Raw genomic sequence first — 14,536 nt, forward strand, 5'->3', positions numbered from 1 at the left:
TTGAGCTGAGACCTGGCAAAGTACATTGAGTAGGAGAAACAATAGCTAATCTGAAAGCAGTTCCATTGTGAAGTGCTGGCTCTTTCTGAAAGCACAGGGCCTGGCACAATGACCTGAGATGGCTACCTATACACCGATATAACAGCTAAAAAATTATTTATATATATACACACACACACACACATATATATATATATATATATATATATATATATATATATATATATATATATATATAAATAAATTATATAATTTATTGGTTCAAGAATAACATTTTAAATGGTAGAATTAATTTCTTGCAATGTAAGTATACCCTAAAACTCATGTCAGGATCCCTTTAAGCATGAACAAATCCAAGAAAGCTTATAGAGCTTGCACCATCCATGTCTCAAAGCATATATTAAGATGGGCAGATCACATAGCAAAATAATTCTTATCAATTGGCAACATCTGTGTTTCTGTCTTTCTACATAGATCATGGTTTTAATTGGAAACCTTGTTTTGAGCTGTTCTTGTTCCTGAAAAATTGTTTTACTTGGCTGCGGCTGTCACCAATAAAGTAAGAATTTATGTATGTATGTTGACCTAAAGCATGATCTTTATTTACTTTGGCTGAGAAGTTGCGGCTCATTTTCACTCTGTAAAGCTTTGTTATTTCCCAAGTTGGCAGGCACCGCAAAAAAAACCCTATTTGACTATTTTAAAGCATTTATTCTTCCATCGACAATATATCATGTTCATTCTTGGAGGGGAAAAATCCTTTTATTTCTTTAAAAAAAAAAATCAATATGATTTTAACCTTACAAATAAATACATAATTGGCAATGGCTGCAATGCAAAGCTTCTACATTCTTTTATTGTCATTCTACTTTTCTAAAACACCTTGTTTGTATACAGGATTCATTGTTTCAGCATAAGAAAGAATAACACAGGAAACAAGATATGTATTTCTGCTGGGTATTTATCCTTCTTACAGAATTCTGAGCATTGATGATCAGCCTCCATGGTGGGCCAGACACAGTTAAGCAGTTCAATATGTTCAGAGAGGCATAGGGTAGTCAATAGCCGACTGCAGGGAGCAATCAAGGTACATAGTTACTCACAGCAGTTGACAATTTCTGTATAAATAGCATTTTGTACCTATTTATACAATGTATTTTATTCCAGTATATATCCTGTATTGATTTCATTGGCTCCTGAATTAAGGTGACGCTGATGGATGAACGTACATAAATTGACTTGAATGCCTAGCTGCTGCAATGCTCAGCAGTTTCCATCTAACTGCCCTATAAATTGTTTAAGAAGGTGGTGAATGACTAAGGTCCCAAAATAGTACTTTTCCAAACATCCTAGTGGAGATGACAAAAACAAATACTTAATATTAAATAAATACTGGCTCTATTGAGACTCCTTCCCAGGGTCTTCTAATCATGGTACTCTTTTAATGGTAAAGGCTTCTGGCTTTCTGCCATAATTGATCAGCAATTGATTGATGGCGCTGTGTATAAATGGAATATGATCTTTCAAATTACCAATGTTTTGAGGGTAGAATCACTGCTTTGCCTGCTGTATATACATTTATAATGCAATTATAATTATATTGCTAAAATCCTTAGGGGTGATTTATGTCTCCCCAAGGAAAGCTGCACTCTACTCCTAGCACCGAATAACAAAGCACAGCTTCAGGAGGCACAGACGAACCTCTGTCCTAATAGTAAGCGGTGAGGACAGGGCCCTATTGTAGCCTGCACCTCCATTCGGTCCCTCACTTGCGCAACTGAGTGATGAGAAAGTTGAAGGAGAGATAGGGGTGGGAGGAAAGACACCTATATGAGTACCCCTATTAGATAAAGAGCTGATAATCAAGAGGCTAACCTCAGGTCTCTGTGATTTGAAACGCAGCTCAGAGGCCTTAAGCCATTCAGCAAGAGCAGAACACAGTGTGCAAACTGCAAAATAAGTGCTAAATTGTGGCACACTGATTGTTTGTTTCAGTACACACGTGTAGAGCTGAATCGTCACATATACAGGTAGAAACAATAGAATTCTACATGTATCTGACCATTCAGCACCAACAATGGCTGATGTTTGGGGGCCTTCAAAGGCATTGATCAAAATTTTCCGTCCAGCCCGATCTACGAGCCGGCCGATATCCAAGTCTTCTGCCGATATCAGTCAGCTCTTTTCTCACAATACACACACCGTCTGTGGCTACTGTAAGACTTTAAATTCTTTGTTTAACCTTAGTGCAGGTTTAGCTAGACACGTGTGCACTGGCTCTGTGGGTTCATATAATGTGGCTTAAAGGGGTACTTCACCTTTAAGTAAACTTTTAGTACGTTATAGTATGGATAATTCGAAGAAACTTTTCAATTGGTCTTCATTTTTTTTATTTTTTATAGTTTTTGAATAATTTGCCTTCTTCTGACTCTTTCCAGCTGAAAAAACAAATGCTCTGTAAGGCTACACATTTATTGTTATTGCTACTTTGTCTTACTCATCTTTCTATTCAGGCCCTCTCCTATTCATATTTCAGTCTATTATTCCCATCAATGGTTTCTATGGTAATTTGGACCCTAGCAACCAGATTGCCGAAATTTCAAACTGGAGAGCTGCTGAATAAAAATCGAATATCACTCTCTACATCATACTAAAAGTTCATTTAAATGTGAACAACCCCTTTCAGGGGTTGAAACCTGCTGAAAGTCTGCAGTAAGGTGTAAATCTAAAGGGGAAGTTGGGGCAAGATGTCTTCTAGTACAATTATGATTGCAAGAATTTGGGTAGCTGTCATCTTTGTGTTGGGTACTTTTCAATGCAACCTAGGATAGATGAATGGACTTAAAGAGACACTGACACCAGAAATCTAAACTTTTTTTTTACATCTACCATAAAATTGCCTTTGAAAGCTACTTGTAATTTTGCCATAAAGTATTTGCCCAATGCTTTTACATTACCTATCCTATTCCCTGTGATCGCCTATGAGGGGGCTGCCATATTTGTGCAGCAGGAGTCCGTTAGCATTAGAAATTTAACAGGCTGCATGATCTATAGGTAACTTTTAGGGGCCGATTTATCAAGGGTCGAAAAAAAACCTGTAGAAAAATACCCTGTCACCCCCCCACCCCACCTAGACACCATCCCTCCTCCCCCAAGGGTAACTGCCCCCCGGGGAAATGCCACATATTTTGTACTTACCCCTCGGCGCAGATTCTGGCAGTGGACTTCATGGCATCCATCTTCCAGGTCCTCAGTAAGCTGACTGGGAGATCGGTGTGTCGGCGCATGGGGCATTTGCCGGGGGGCAGTTAGCCTGGGGGAGGAGGGAGGGGGGTGTACATGGGGTGGGGGGCACTGTTTTTTTTTTCTACAGGGTTTCCTTCTCCTTTAAGACAAGGCCAGTATTTAAACATATGTGAAGAGCAATGGGTACTCTTATAAAAATGTAGGGATGCACCGAATCCAAGATTCAGTTCGGGATTTTGCCTTTTTCAGCAGGATTCGGATTCGGCCGAATCCTTCTGCCCAGCCGGACTGAATCCTAATTTGCATATGCAAATTAGGGGTGGGGAGGGAAATCGCGTGACTTTTTGTCAGAAAACAAGGAGGTAAAGAATGTTTTCCCCTTCCCACCCCTAATTTGCATATGCAAATGTTAGGGTTTGGATTCGGTTCGATATTCGGACGAATCTTTCGCAAAGGATTCGGGGGTTCGGCCGAATCCAAAATAGTGGATTTGGTGCATCCCTATAAAAATGTATTCTTGTTTGCCAGAATATTTTGAGACAACTTTTTAATTGGTCATCAATTTTCATTTTGTTGCAACAGCTGCCAAATTTCAGCAGAAATTTGGTTGCTAGGGTCCGATTTACCCCAGCAGCCAGGCAGTAGTGGTTTGCTTGAGAGACTGTAAGATGAATAAGATCGAACCTGAATAAAAAGCTAAGCAGTAAAAAGTAACCTTAAATAGCCTCACAGAACAATTGTTTCTGGCTGCCAGGGTCAGTGACCCACCATTTGATGACACAGATTGGGTCATATATTTAAAAAAAGCCTAATGATAAAATAAAGTTCCTTTTCTCATGGTCAGAAGAACATGAGTCAGACTTGGGAAACTACAAGAAGGCAGCAAGCCATATTCTATTAGCAAATATATTTTTGCTTAAAATAGTGAGGAATCTTTTGCAGACGCTCTGATGATTGCTCACTCTCTTTATTGCCTTTTCCCAGATATTCTTTTTGTTTGAGAGTTAAGCAACATTTTGTGCCCAAAGTGCATCATGTTCTAGTACCTAATGGCAAAACAATTACAACATTTCTCACTGCATGCTTATCTTACCTACGTATGAAAATATGATTTCATTCCTCTGAACTCCAAACAATGTTAAATGCCTACAGTTTGTTTTCCCTTATTGGCCTTTCCTTGGCCTTTACTGTAATGAAGACACGTTTCTGTGAGCCATGTTGCTTCATGTCTCTGAAATGACTAAGATCTCGAAATAGCAGGAAGTTCAGTTCATCATTTCAGCACATTCTTTAAAGGGCAACGATCAAGGATTGAAAATTTCATATAAGCTTCATGTCGCGAAAGTAAGAGGGGAAACAGATTATTTTAGGAATGTTACAGACATATTTATTGATTCATTTATTGGAGTAGTTCCCTTAGAGCAGTGATTGTCATATTGAGTTCAAGCTCCCCTTGGAGGTCTAACCTCCAAGGGGAGGTAAGAGCCCCCCTTATGATTACAGATATAGAAAAATAGTAAATTATACATTTGTACCCCATCTCACCATACTGGGCTTTCCTGTGTAGCAAAGTTGGTAGCACTGCTAAATTTGATTCCAGTCCTATTTCATCCCCTTGTTTGCATGGGTTTCCTCCCATACTCCAAAAACATACATACTGGCTCTACTGTGTGATGGGGACCTTAGATTGTAAGCTCTGCTGGGGCAAGGACGGAAATGAATGATGTATACTGAATGAGGTATACAAATCAGTGATTTTCTTTTTATCCAGCAGCAGGTAAAACAATGAAAGCAACCATCTGATTGGTTGGCAGAAGAAAGCTTTCTTTTCTTTAATTATATCAGGAGGTCTGAACATGTGCATTTATGTATTTATACATTTATATGTTTACATACTTATTGTATATTGACATCATTCAATTAGACCATGTTTTGGAATTTTTATTGTCTTATTTGGAATAGTTCTCCTTTTTTTTGTGAAACATGCCTTATACCTGTTTACCAATTAATTTTTGTACTGTATGTTTGATTTTTTGAGTCCCATGTTACTTTGATGTTTTTTCATTTATATGTATGGTTCCTTTTAAGTTTCATGACTAGATTCATTAGTCATTTCCCCTCCCCTTTTTTCCTATTGGTGTTTGGTTCCTTAAAGGAATTGTTCAGTGTAAAAATAAAAACTGGGTAAATAGATAGGCTGTGCAAAATAAAAACTATTTCTAATATAGTTAGTTAGGCAAAAGTGTAATGTATAAAGGCTGGAGTTATTTGATGTATAACATGTCAGTCAGAACACTACTTCCTGCTTTTCAGCTCTCTTGGTTTACACTACTGACTGGTTACCCTGGTTACCAGGCAGTAACCAATCAGAGACTTGAGGGGGGGGCACATGGGTCATATCTGTTGCTTTTGAATCTGAGCTGAATGCTGAGGATCAATTACAAACTCACTGAACAGAAATGTACCATGTGGCCTCCCTTCAAGTAACTGACTAGCTCAGAGTTATAGAGCTGAAAAGCAGGAAGTTGGATTCTGGCTGTTTTATTAGACATCTGTTCACTCCAGCCTTTATACATTACATTTTTGGCTAACTAACTATATTAGAAATATTTTTTATTATGCACAGCCTATCTATTTAGACAGTTTTTTATTTTCACACTGAACTGTTCCTTTAAATCACTACTACTCAACCCCCCTAGACTTCCATCACCCTCCCTCCACACTCCCCAGTCTCTCCTGTGCTCCTTCACCCCTGTCACTGTTGAGGAAGTCTCAAAGCTTTTGGACTCTTCTCACCTTACCACCTGCCCGCTTGATCCAATTCCCTCAAAACCTCTCCGCAATACCAATCCTTGTCTAATCAAAGCCTTAACTCACCTATTTAATCTCTCGCTCTCAACTGGACTGTTTCCTTCTCAACTAAAACATGCTCTTGTCATCCCCATTCTGAAAAAACCCTCTCTTGATCCCTCCAATCTTGACAACCTCCGACCTATCTCTCTGCTACCTTTCATCTCTAAACTACTTGAGCGCCTAGTCTACAACCGACTAACCTCATTCCTCTCTGATAATAACCTGCTACAATCTGGTTTTAAGCCACAGCACTCCACTGAAACTGCCCTGACCCGACTAACTAATGACCTTTTAACTGCTAAAGCCAACAATCATTTCTCACTACTTATACTGCTTGACCTCTCAGCAGCATTTGACACTGTATATCACCCTCTCCTCCTCCAGTCCCTCCATTCACTTGGCCTTCGTGACACAGTCCTGTCCTGGTTCTCTTCTTACATCACCAATTGTTCCTTTGGTGTCTCCTACAATGGAGTAGCATCTTCTCAATATAAAGAATGGACTCTGGAGAACCAATAGCTGATTCAGTGATTCATTTATTCAAAACCAGTGCACTGGTTTTGAATAAATGAATCACTGAATCAGCAATTGGTTCTCCAGAGTCCATTCTTTATATTGTGAAAGTCACTAGGTCTGGCGGTGCCTAACTCTGAAGTTGAACCAAACTAAACAATGAAAGGATTACATCATCCAACAACACATATCTTTGATCTAGAGTAGCATCTTCTCCCCTACCTCTTTCTGTTGGAGTTCCTCAAGGCTCTGTCCTGGGACCATTACTATTCTCCCTCTGTACTTCCTCCCTTGGCAAATTAATCAACTCGTATGGTTTCCACTACAACCTCTATGCTGCCGATCCAGAACTCCTAACTCGCATCTCCTCCTGCCTGTCCGCTATCTCTACCTGGATGTCGCAACTCTACCTTAAATTAAACCTCTCTAAAACTGAAATGGTTCTCTTTCCTCCAACTAACACCAGTAACATACCGGAAGTATCCATCATAGCTAACAATTCCACTATCACCCCTTTCACCCCAGGCCCGGTGCCTTGGGGTTATCCTAGATTCTGCCCTGTCATTCACTCCTCATCTCCAGTCACTTATTATATCCTGTCACTTCCACCTAAGGAACATATCCAAAATACGATTATTTATCACCCAAGATGCTGCCAAAATTCTTATTCACTCTCTCATCATATCACGTCTAGACTACTGTAACTCTCTTTTAATTGGCCTTCCTCTCCAGAGACTGTCACCTCTCTAGTCCATAGTGAACACTGCTGCGAGGCTCATACACCTCAGCAACCCCTCCTCCTCGCCATTCTGTCAATCCCTGCACTGGCTTCCACTACCTCTAAGAATTAAACTCATATTAATGACCCTGACATTCAAAGCACTTCACAACTCCACCCTACATCTCTGAACTCATCTCTATATACTCACCCAACTGCTTACTACGCTCCTCTACTAACCTGCTACTCAACTCTTCTCTCATTACCTCCTCACATGCTCGCATTCAAGACTTTGCAAGGGCTGCACCTCTCCTCTGGAACTCTCTCTCCCATGGTCTGTCTGACTTTCTCCCAACCTTTCTGCTTTCAAGAAATCTCTTAAAACAAACTTCTTTTGAGAAGCCTACCCTCACTCTGCTTAACTACCAAACGCAACACCACATACAGTACCACATTTCTCACCCACTTAATTCAATCTTGCCCACTCCCACACCTTGTGTATTACTCCCTTTCCGAGTGTAAGCTCTTTCTGTAACTCCATATGTTCTATGTATTTAATTTAATGTGTAATCACATTTACTTTACAGTTCTATGCAATATGTTGGCACTATATAAATACGTTATTAATAATAATAATAATAATAATAATAATGCCTGACCAAGTCACACTTACCATTATATGTGGGATACTCTTGGAGAGGGAGTGTTTACTGAAATAGTAGCTTGATGAAGTTTATCTAATAATTTACAGGAATAAGGCATTTCTTAATGTGTAATAACATCTGTATCAATGTTTTTTCTGAGCGTTTAACCAAACATCCCAAATTTCCTGGAATGTCAGTGTTCTCAGTATCCCTGACATATTATACTAGCTTTAGCCAGGTACTCATTAATCATTGATTTTCAGATATAAACAAACAGCTTTTGAGGCTTATAATTTATATTAACAATTGTTTCTCTACTTGAGAAGCATGTTTTCCTTTTACATTTCTAGAAGTGGCAAATTTTTTTTCCCCAAACTACAGGCCTCCAGAAGGTGTTTAAGGAGGTCAACCAAACTTTACCAGAATATTGTCGGACTACAAATCTAAACATACATAAATATTTAATTTCAGGTTAAAGCATTCTGGGAACTGCACTGTAGCATTATAAGGATTATATGCTTAAAGCAATATTGCACAAAGAAGCTTTTTCCCAGCTCTCCAAAGTGAGCAACTCCATTAAGATGCAGAACTCCCCCCCCCCCCCAGAAAGAATCCGACTGTATCTGTGTAAGTCTGGTTCCATGTTCTTTTTTCCTGCAACCAGAGGAGGTGAAAGCTTTAAACACAGTATTTCTATCACAGAAAGACTAAACAAGGGCTGCTGTATTAATCACAGTAGGGAGATTGGGCACACCATCAACCATTTCATTGGCAATAACCTTTGAATATAATTTCAACCACAAATTGCAGGCCCCTCAACAGTATGTTCTTTCTCCTGATATTTAATGATATTTCAATATCAGTAAATTAGAATCAGTGACGTAATTATAGAGGGAGCAGACCCCGCAGCCATTGTAAGGGACAGGGGAACAGGGGGTAGGCTTCCTCTATACTTCTGAAGATGGGATGGCATCAAAATGGACAGGTATGGGGTGGTGGGAGGTGAGTAGGTGGGTGGGGGTGGGAAGTAGACAGGTGGGGGGTGTAGTAGGTGATTAGGAAGTGGGTAGGCATTGATGTACACTGACTTTTTTTTGCAAGGTGGCAGACCAGGTATACAACTAGCCCTCTCCATATGTAAGATAAAGGCAAGAAGAGTGGCATAATACTAGTAAAACAGGAACATTTTCTTCCATTGCATGACTGTCTGAGGGTTGTGGATCCATAGTACAGTCTGTTTTTCAGTTCAAAGCCAAGAGGCACTTTCTTAATTAACAAGCAGTCATAAGAATCAACCGTGATTCCCCAACCCAAGGAAGCTTGCAGGACAGATGTGGCCCTCCAGTGGATTTTTATGACCCCCAGTCTGCTTAAGACTTAATGGGTAATGTAATAAAAGGCACTAAGTTTGCCCAGGGGCAGTAACCCAGATCAACCAATCAGCAGGTAGCATTTACTGGTCATCTGTTTAAATTGGTTGCTATGGGTTACTGCTCCGGGGCAAACTTAGTGCCTTTTATTACATATGGGGGATAGACTTTGGGGTATATTTATCAAAGAGTGACGTTAGAGATGGCCACAGTCCTCTAGAGTGAAATTCCGCCTCTCTCCATTCATTTCTATGGGATTTTGAAAGGTGTATATATCGAAGGATGAACTTTCACTTTCAGCCATTGATAAATACTCTTTTAAAAATCCCATAGAAATGAATGGAGAGTGGCGGAATTTCACTCTAGAGGACTGTGGTGATCTCTAGCTTCACTCTTTGATAAATCTACCCCAGAGACCTGATTTTATGACATCATTTTAATACAATCTGGCCCTTGAACATGTTGTATGAGATATAATCGGCCCATGACATTAAATAAGTTAGAAAGTGCTTCCCTGACTCATTTGTAGCAGGTCAGGAGAATGCAAAAACCAGTCTACTGGGCACACATTTAGCTACTGGCCTTTGTAAAAACACATACTGTACATTATCTCATGTAGAAGAGTACTAATAGGATGAGATGGATGAAAGAATGCTTTAAGAATGCATTAATATTTATATTGTATTTTACATATGTTATACAGTTTGAAGCCTTTGTGAAACAGTGAAACTCAAACTGTACTGAAGGGGTGCAAGTGGATGGCCCTTAGTGTTTACTTGACAAGCACTTGTGTCCTGAGGAGTGTTGCGCTCTGCATTGAGTCCTGGATTAAAAATCTGGTGCTTGGTGCAGAAGGCAGGCAGTAAATTCAGGGCCCTACTGTAGCCTTTGCCCTCTGCCACTACTTAAAGGGATTCTGCCATTTTTCAAAATGCAACAGTTAATAGTGCTCCTCCAGCAGTATCCTGCACTCAACTCCGTTTTTCAAAGGAGCAAGCAGATTTTTTTATATTTAATTTTGAAATCTCACAGGGGGCTAGACATGCTTTTAATTTCCCAGCTGCCCTCAGTCATTTGACTTATGCTCTGATAAACTTCACTAACTCTTTACTGCTGAGCTACAAGTTGCAGTCATATCATCCCCTCCTTTCCCACACAGCAGCCGAGCAACAGAACAATGGGCAGGTAACAAGATAACAGCTCCCCAACACAAGCATTGATAAAAATGCTCCCATGTCTGATCCAGTGGTAGATATAAAAATAGCATTCCACAGTAAAAATCCAAGTCCCACTGCAACTCTTTCAGTTACACTGAGTAGGAGAAACAATAGCTTATCAGTTTCATTGTGAAGCGCTGGCTCTTTCTGAAAGCACAGGATTAGGCAACATTACCTGAGAGCACTTCATACACACCAATATTATACACTTGGGTTGGTTCAGGAATAAAGTTTTATGTGGTACTCCAGGGACAAGAGACAGGTCTCTGAGATCGGGAAAAAGAAGTGCAAACCCCTGTGTTGATGGTGTAAAACAGTGGCCAATTGTGACCTTTTTTGCACCTTGCTCACTGTGCTCTGTAAAAAAACATAACCCCTACAATCTTTGTGGATGAAAACGATGTCAACCCATTAAAGAAATACGTGCAGGTCATGGTGAGTTGGGCAAACTGGCACAGCTTGCTTTAAATGCACAGGGCTTTGCGTTCCAGAATGGAGTACAAAATCGTGTGCTTGCCCCAAAATTACCGCCTTGTCTTCATTCTAAATTGAACGTCTTGATCTTGGACTATGTGCATATTAGTGCTGAAATATAAATACACACTGTAACCAAAAGCCTTGAGACCTTTCCAACTTCCAAGCAGTTAATGAAGCATGGATCCTCTGACACACAATCCTTTTATGCCTAACAGGTATTTGATGTTATTAAAATGTAGTATCAAAGTGATGAATACTATTAATGGGAACCATTAAGCCATGGGACTATGTAATTAGTTGTCTACTTAAAACCAGCATAGTGCTTTACTTAAAATGTTAGATCAAATGGCATTGTCGTTTCTGAGCGATGACGACTGTGGCAGGACATATTTCAGATATTAATTCTCTGAAGTATTATTTAGAGAAAATCCCTGTTGGCAACTAATATTTCCAGGAAAGTGGGCCTGATGGGTTTTTTTTAAAAAAAAAAGGAAAACATTTTGTTGCTATATATTACACTGCCTCTTTCAATGATGTATAAGAAACTATGACAACAGGAGTTGAGAGCCCGTTTCTGCATTCTTGATAAACATGCCGAAGTCTGAGAGAAATCTATATTGTCTGCTGAAACCATTTGTTATTTTGCAGGCTGTTTACCAGGTATCAGAGAGGTTGGATATTCCAAATCTATACCAGCATCTGTATTACTGATCCCAACTGGCATCCTTTTAAAAAATGTCTGCTCGTCTGTGATACAAGTGACTATTCAGCTAGACACTCAGCAAAGGAGATAGAGACAAGGATGAATCAGCAAGAGATGAGGAAGAGGAAGGCTACTCAACAGCATTTGCTTTGTAGGAATACACTGAAGTCAGCCTTCCCTGTGACTGTATAACATTATGTATCACCAATATATCTGGTAAAATGAATGGCTTCTCTTAATTAATACTTAGAACTAGAGTAGATAAAGATGATGTTAACACTGTTTGCTGGTGTACCCAGATTATTCTGGACTACAAATCACAACATACAACATCATTTTATCAATTGTTAACTCAAGCTGGGAGCCGTAGTCCAGCAGCATCAGGGTTATATGCTTAAAGCAATATTGCAAGATAAATCTCTTTTTCAGATTTTCAGGACCAGAGGCCCAATTAATATGCACGGAACTTCTCCAATGAGAATCTCACCTGATCTACTTCATTTAAATCAGGCTCGATGTTCTTTGTTCCTGTAACTGTAGCTGTAAATACAGTTTTTCTATCATAGAACAGTTAAAGGAAAACTACCTCTAAACACCTAAAGAAACCATTTTGCACAATGATAATTTGCTTTTTAAGTAGTATGTGTCATTGGGTAATCCTAAATAAAAAAAACTGCCATTTTAAGAACTAAGGACCAACCCCTGGGATCCTAGGATTCACGGTGCACACAAACAAAACATACATGTTAGGTTACATGAGCCAATTAAAGTTCTTTTTTTTACTTCCACACTTCCTGTTACAGTTAGAACTGCAGTATTTCTGGTCAGGTGATCTCTGAGGGACACACAAACCATTATGAAATGGTGGTTCGAACTTCAAGGTAAGAGATGTAAAAGGGCAATATTTACTTAAATATATATATAAGATTCTTTAATATGCCACTTAATATGATATTAACTATCTATTGCTTAAGTGTTCGTTTTGGGGGTATCGTTTTCTTTAAAACAGCAGCATGTATTCCCTCCTGATGTTTCATTACTGTGTAATATCATGAATTATCTTGCTATATGTAAGATTTGTAATTGCAAGATGACTAACATAGTTCTGGTAAATAGCATTCTAATTGGTTACCTATCTTGCATTTCTAATGGTTCTTCAATCACCTACAAGAACTAGGGGGAACAGTAGGACAGTTTTATGGAGGGTTTACAAACCCTTTAACATAAACAATACTTTGCTTCATGTACAACTTGCACCAGCATAACTTGTATCTCAGGTTTAGAAAGAATTAAATAATGTACATTTACTTTCACATCATAGGGGTTTTAGATACAAACCATGAATATTTATGAGCTAAAGGGTCTGCTGGATGATGTAGCTCTGAGACTGAATGGGTGGGACTTCAATAAGAATGAAGACTCTTGTGTACTGGAAAAGAATTGTACAATGATGTACAAACATCAAAGTATGCTAAAACTTCACATAATATAAGAGAGCTTTTTAGATACTCTACCAAGAACACCCATCTATTATATCATTATCATTTATTCTACTGAAATAGAAGACATTTAGTGGGTCATTTAGCAACACTGGGAAACTATGCCATGGGCAGTAACCCATGGCAGCCAATCAAATTGTTGCATTCATTGTTTTATCCGCAGCTGGCTGAAAAAAGCCAATCACTAATTGGTTGCTGTGGGTTATTGCCCACGAGCAAATTTGCCCATTGTTGATAGATGATCCCCTCAGATTCACGTACATTATAAAAATAAATGACTGGTCTTATATTCATAAATAAATATCAAGGGGTAATTTACTAAAATCTGAATTTATCTCATTATTTAAATAAAAAAAAAAACAAGCAAAGTTATTTATCATTATAAAAAGCTTGATTTAAATTTGAAGTGAAAACCCGAATCGTGTGATTTTTACGGGTTTTTTTCCGAATTGTTCTATTTTTTTCTGGCAAATTCCCGAAAAGATTTCGGATTTTTGTCTGAAAAGCCTAAAATGGTTATATTTTTGGGTTAATTCCAGCGCAAACCACAGAAACTTCCAAATAGGATAGGGACCTGTGCCACTAACTTATACACAACCTCGGCAGGTCTGTGATGGTGGATTTTCAGACTCTGGCTTTTTGCAGCATCTGACTTTAATAAATCTCAAAAAATCTGAGTTGTTATTAAAACAACTAAAAATTTGAGTTTTGCCGGAAAAAAAAAACGACCAGATTAATTCGGAATTTAGAAACAAAAAGTGCTAAATATATTATTATTAAAGGAAAACTATACCCCCAAACAATGTAGGTCTCTATTAAAAGATACTGAGTAAAACAGCTCATGTGTAAAACCCTGCTTCATGTAAATGAACCATTATCATAATAATATACTTTTTTATTAGTATGTGCCATTGGGTAATCATAAATAGAAAATTGCCATTTTAAAAAATAAGGGCCGCCCCCTGAGATCGTACGATTCACTGTGCACACATACAAACCACATGTAAGGTCACATGAGCCAATTAACAGACAGAGTTCTGCCTTTTGCTTCCTCACTTCTTCCTGTTACAGTTAGTGTTGTAGTATTTCTGGTCAGGTGATCTCTGAGGCAGCACAGATAGAGTCACGAAATGGTGGTTCAAGGCAAGAGATGTAAAAGGGCAATATTTATGTAAATATATATTCCAGTTTGGTAAGATTCTTTAATATGTCATTCAATTTGATATAAACTATCTGTTGCTTAAGTATTCATTTTGAGGGTATAGTTTTCCTTTAAGTACAAACTTTTAAATTTAC

The sequence above is a fragment of the Xenopus laevis genome, chromosome 3L (genome assembly GCF_017654675.1).
Source record: "Xenopus laevis strain J_2021 chromosome 3L, Xenopus_laevis_v10.1, whole genome shotgun sequence".
NCBI classification, from domain to species: Eukaryota; Metazoa; Chordata; class Amphibia; order Anura; family Pipidae; genus Xenopus; species Xenopus laevis.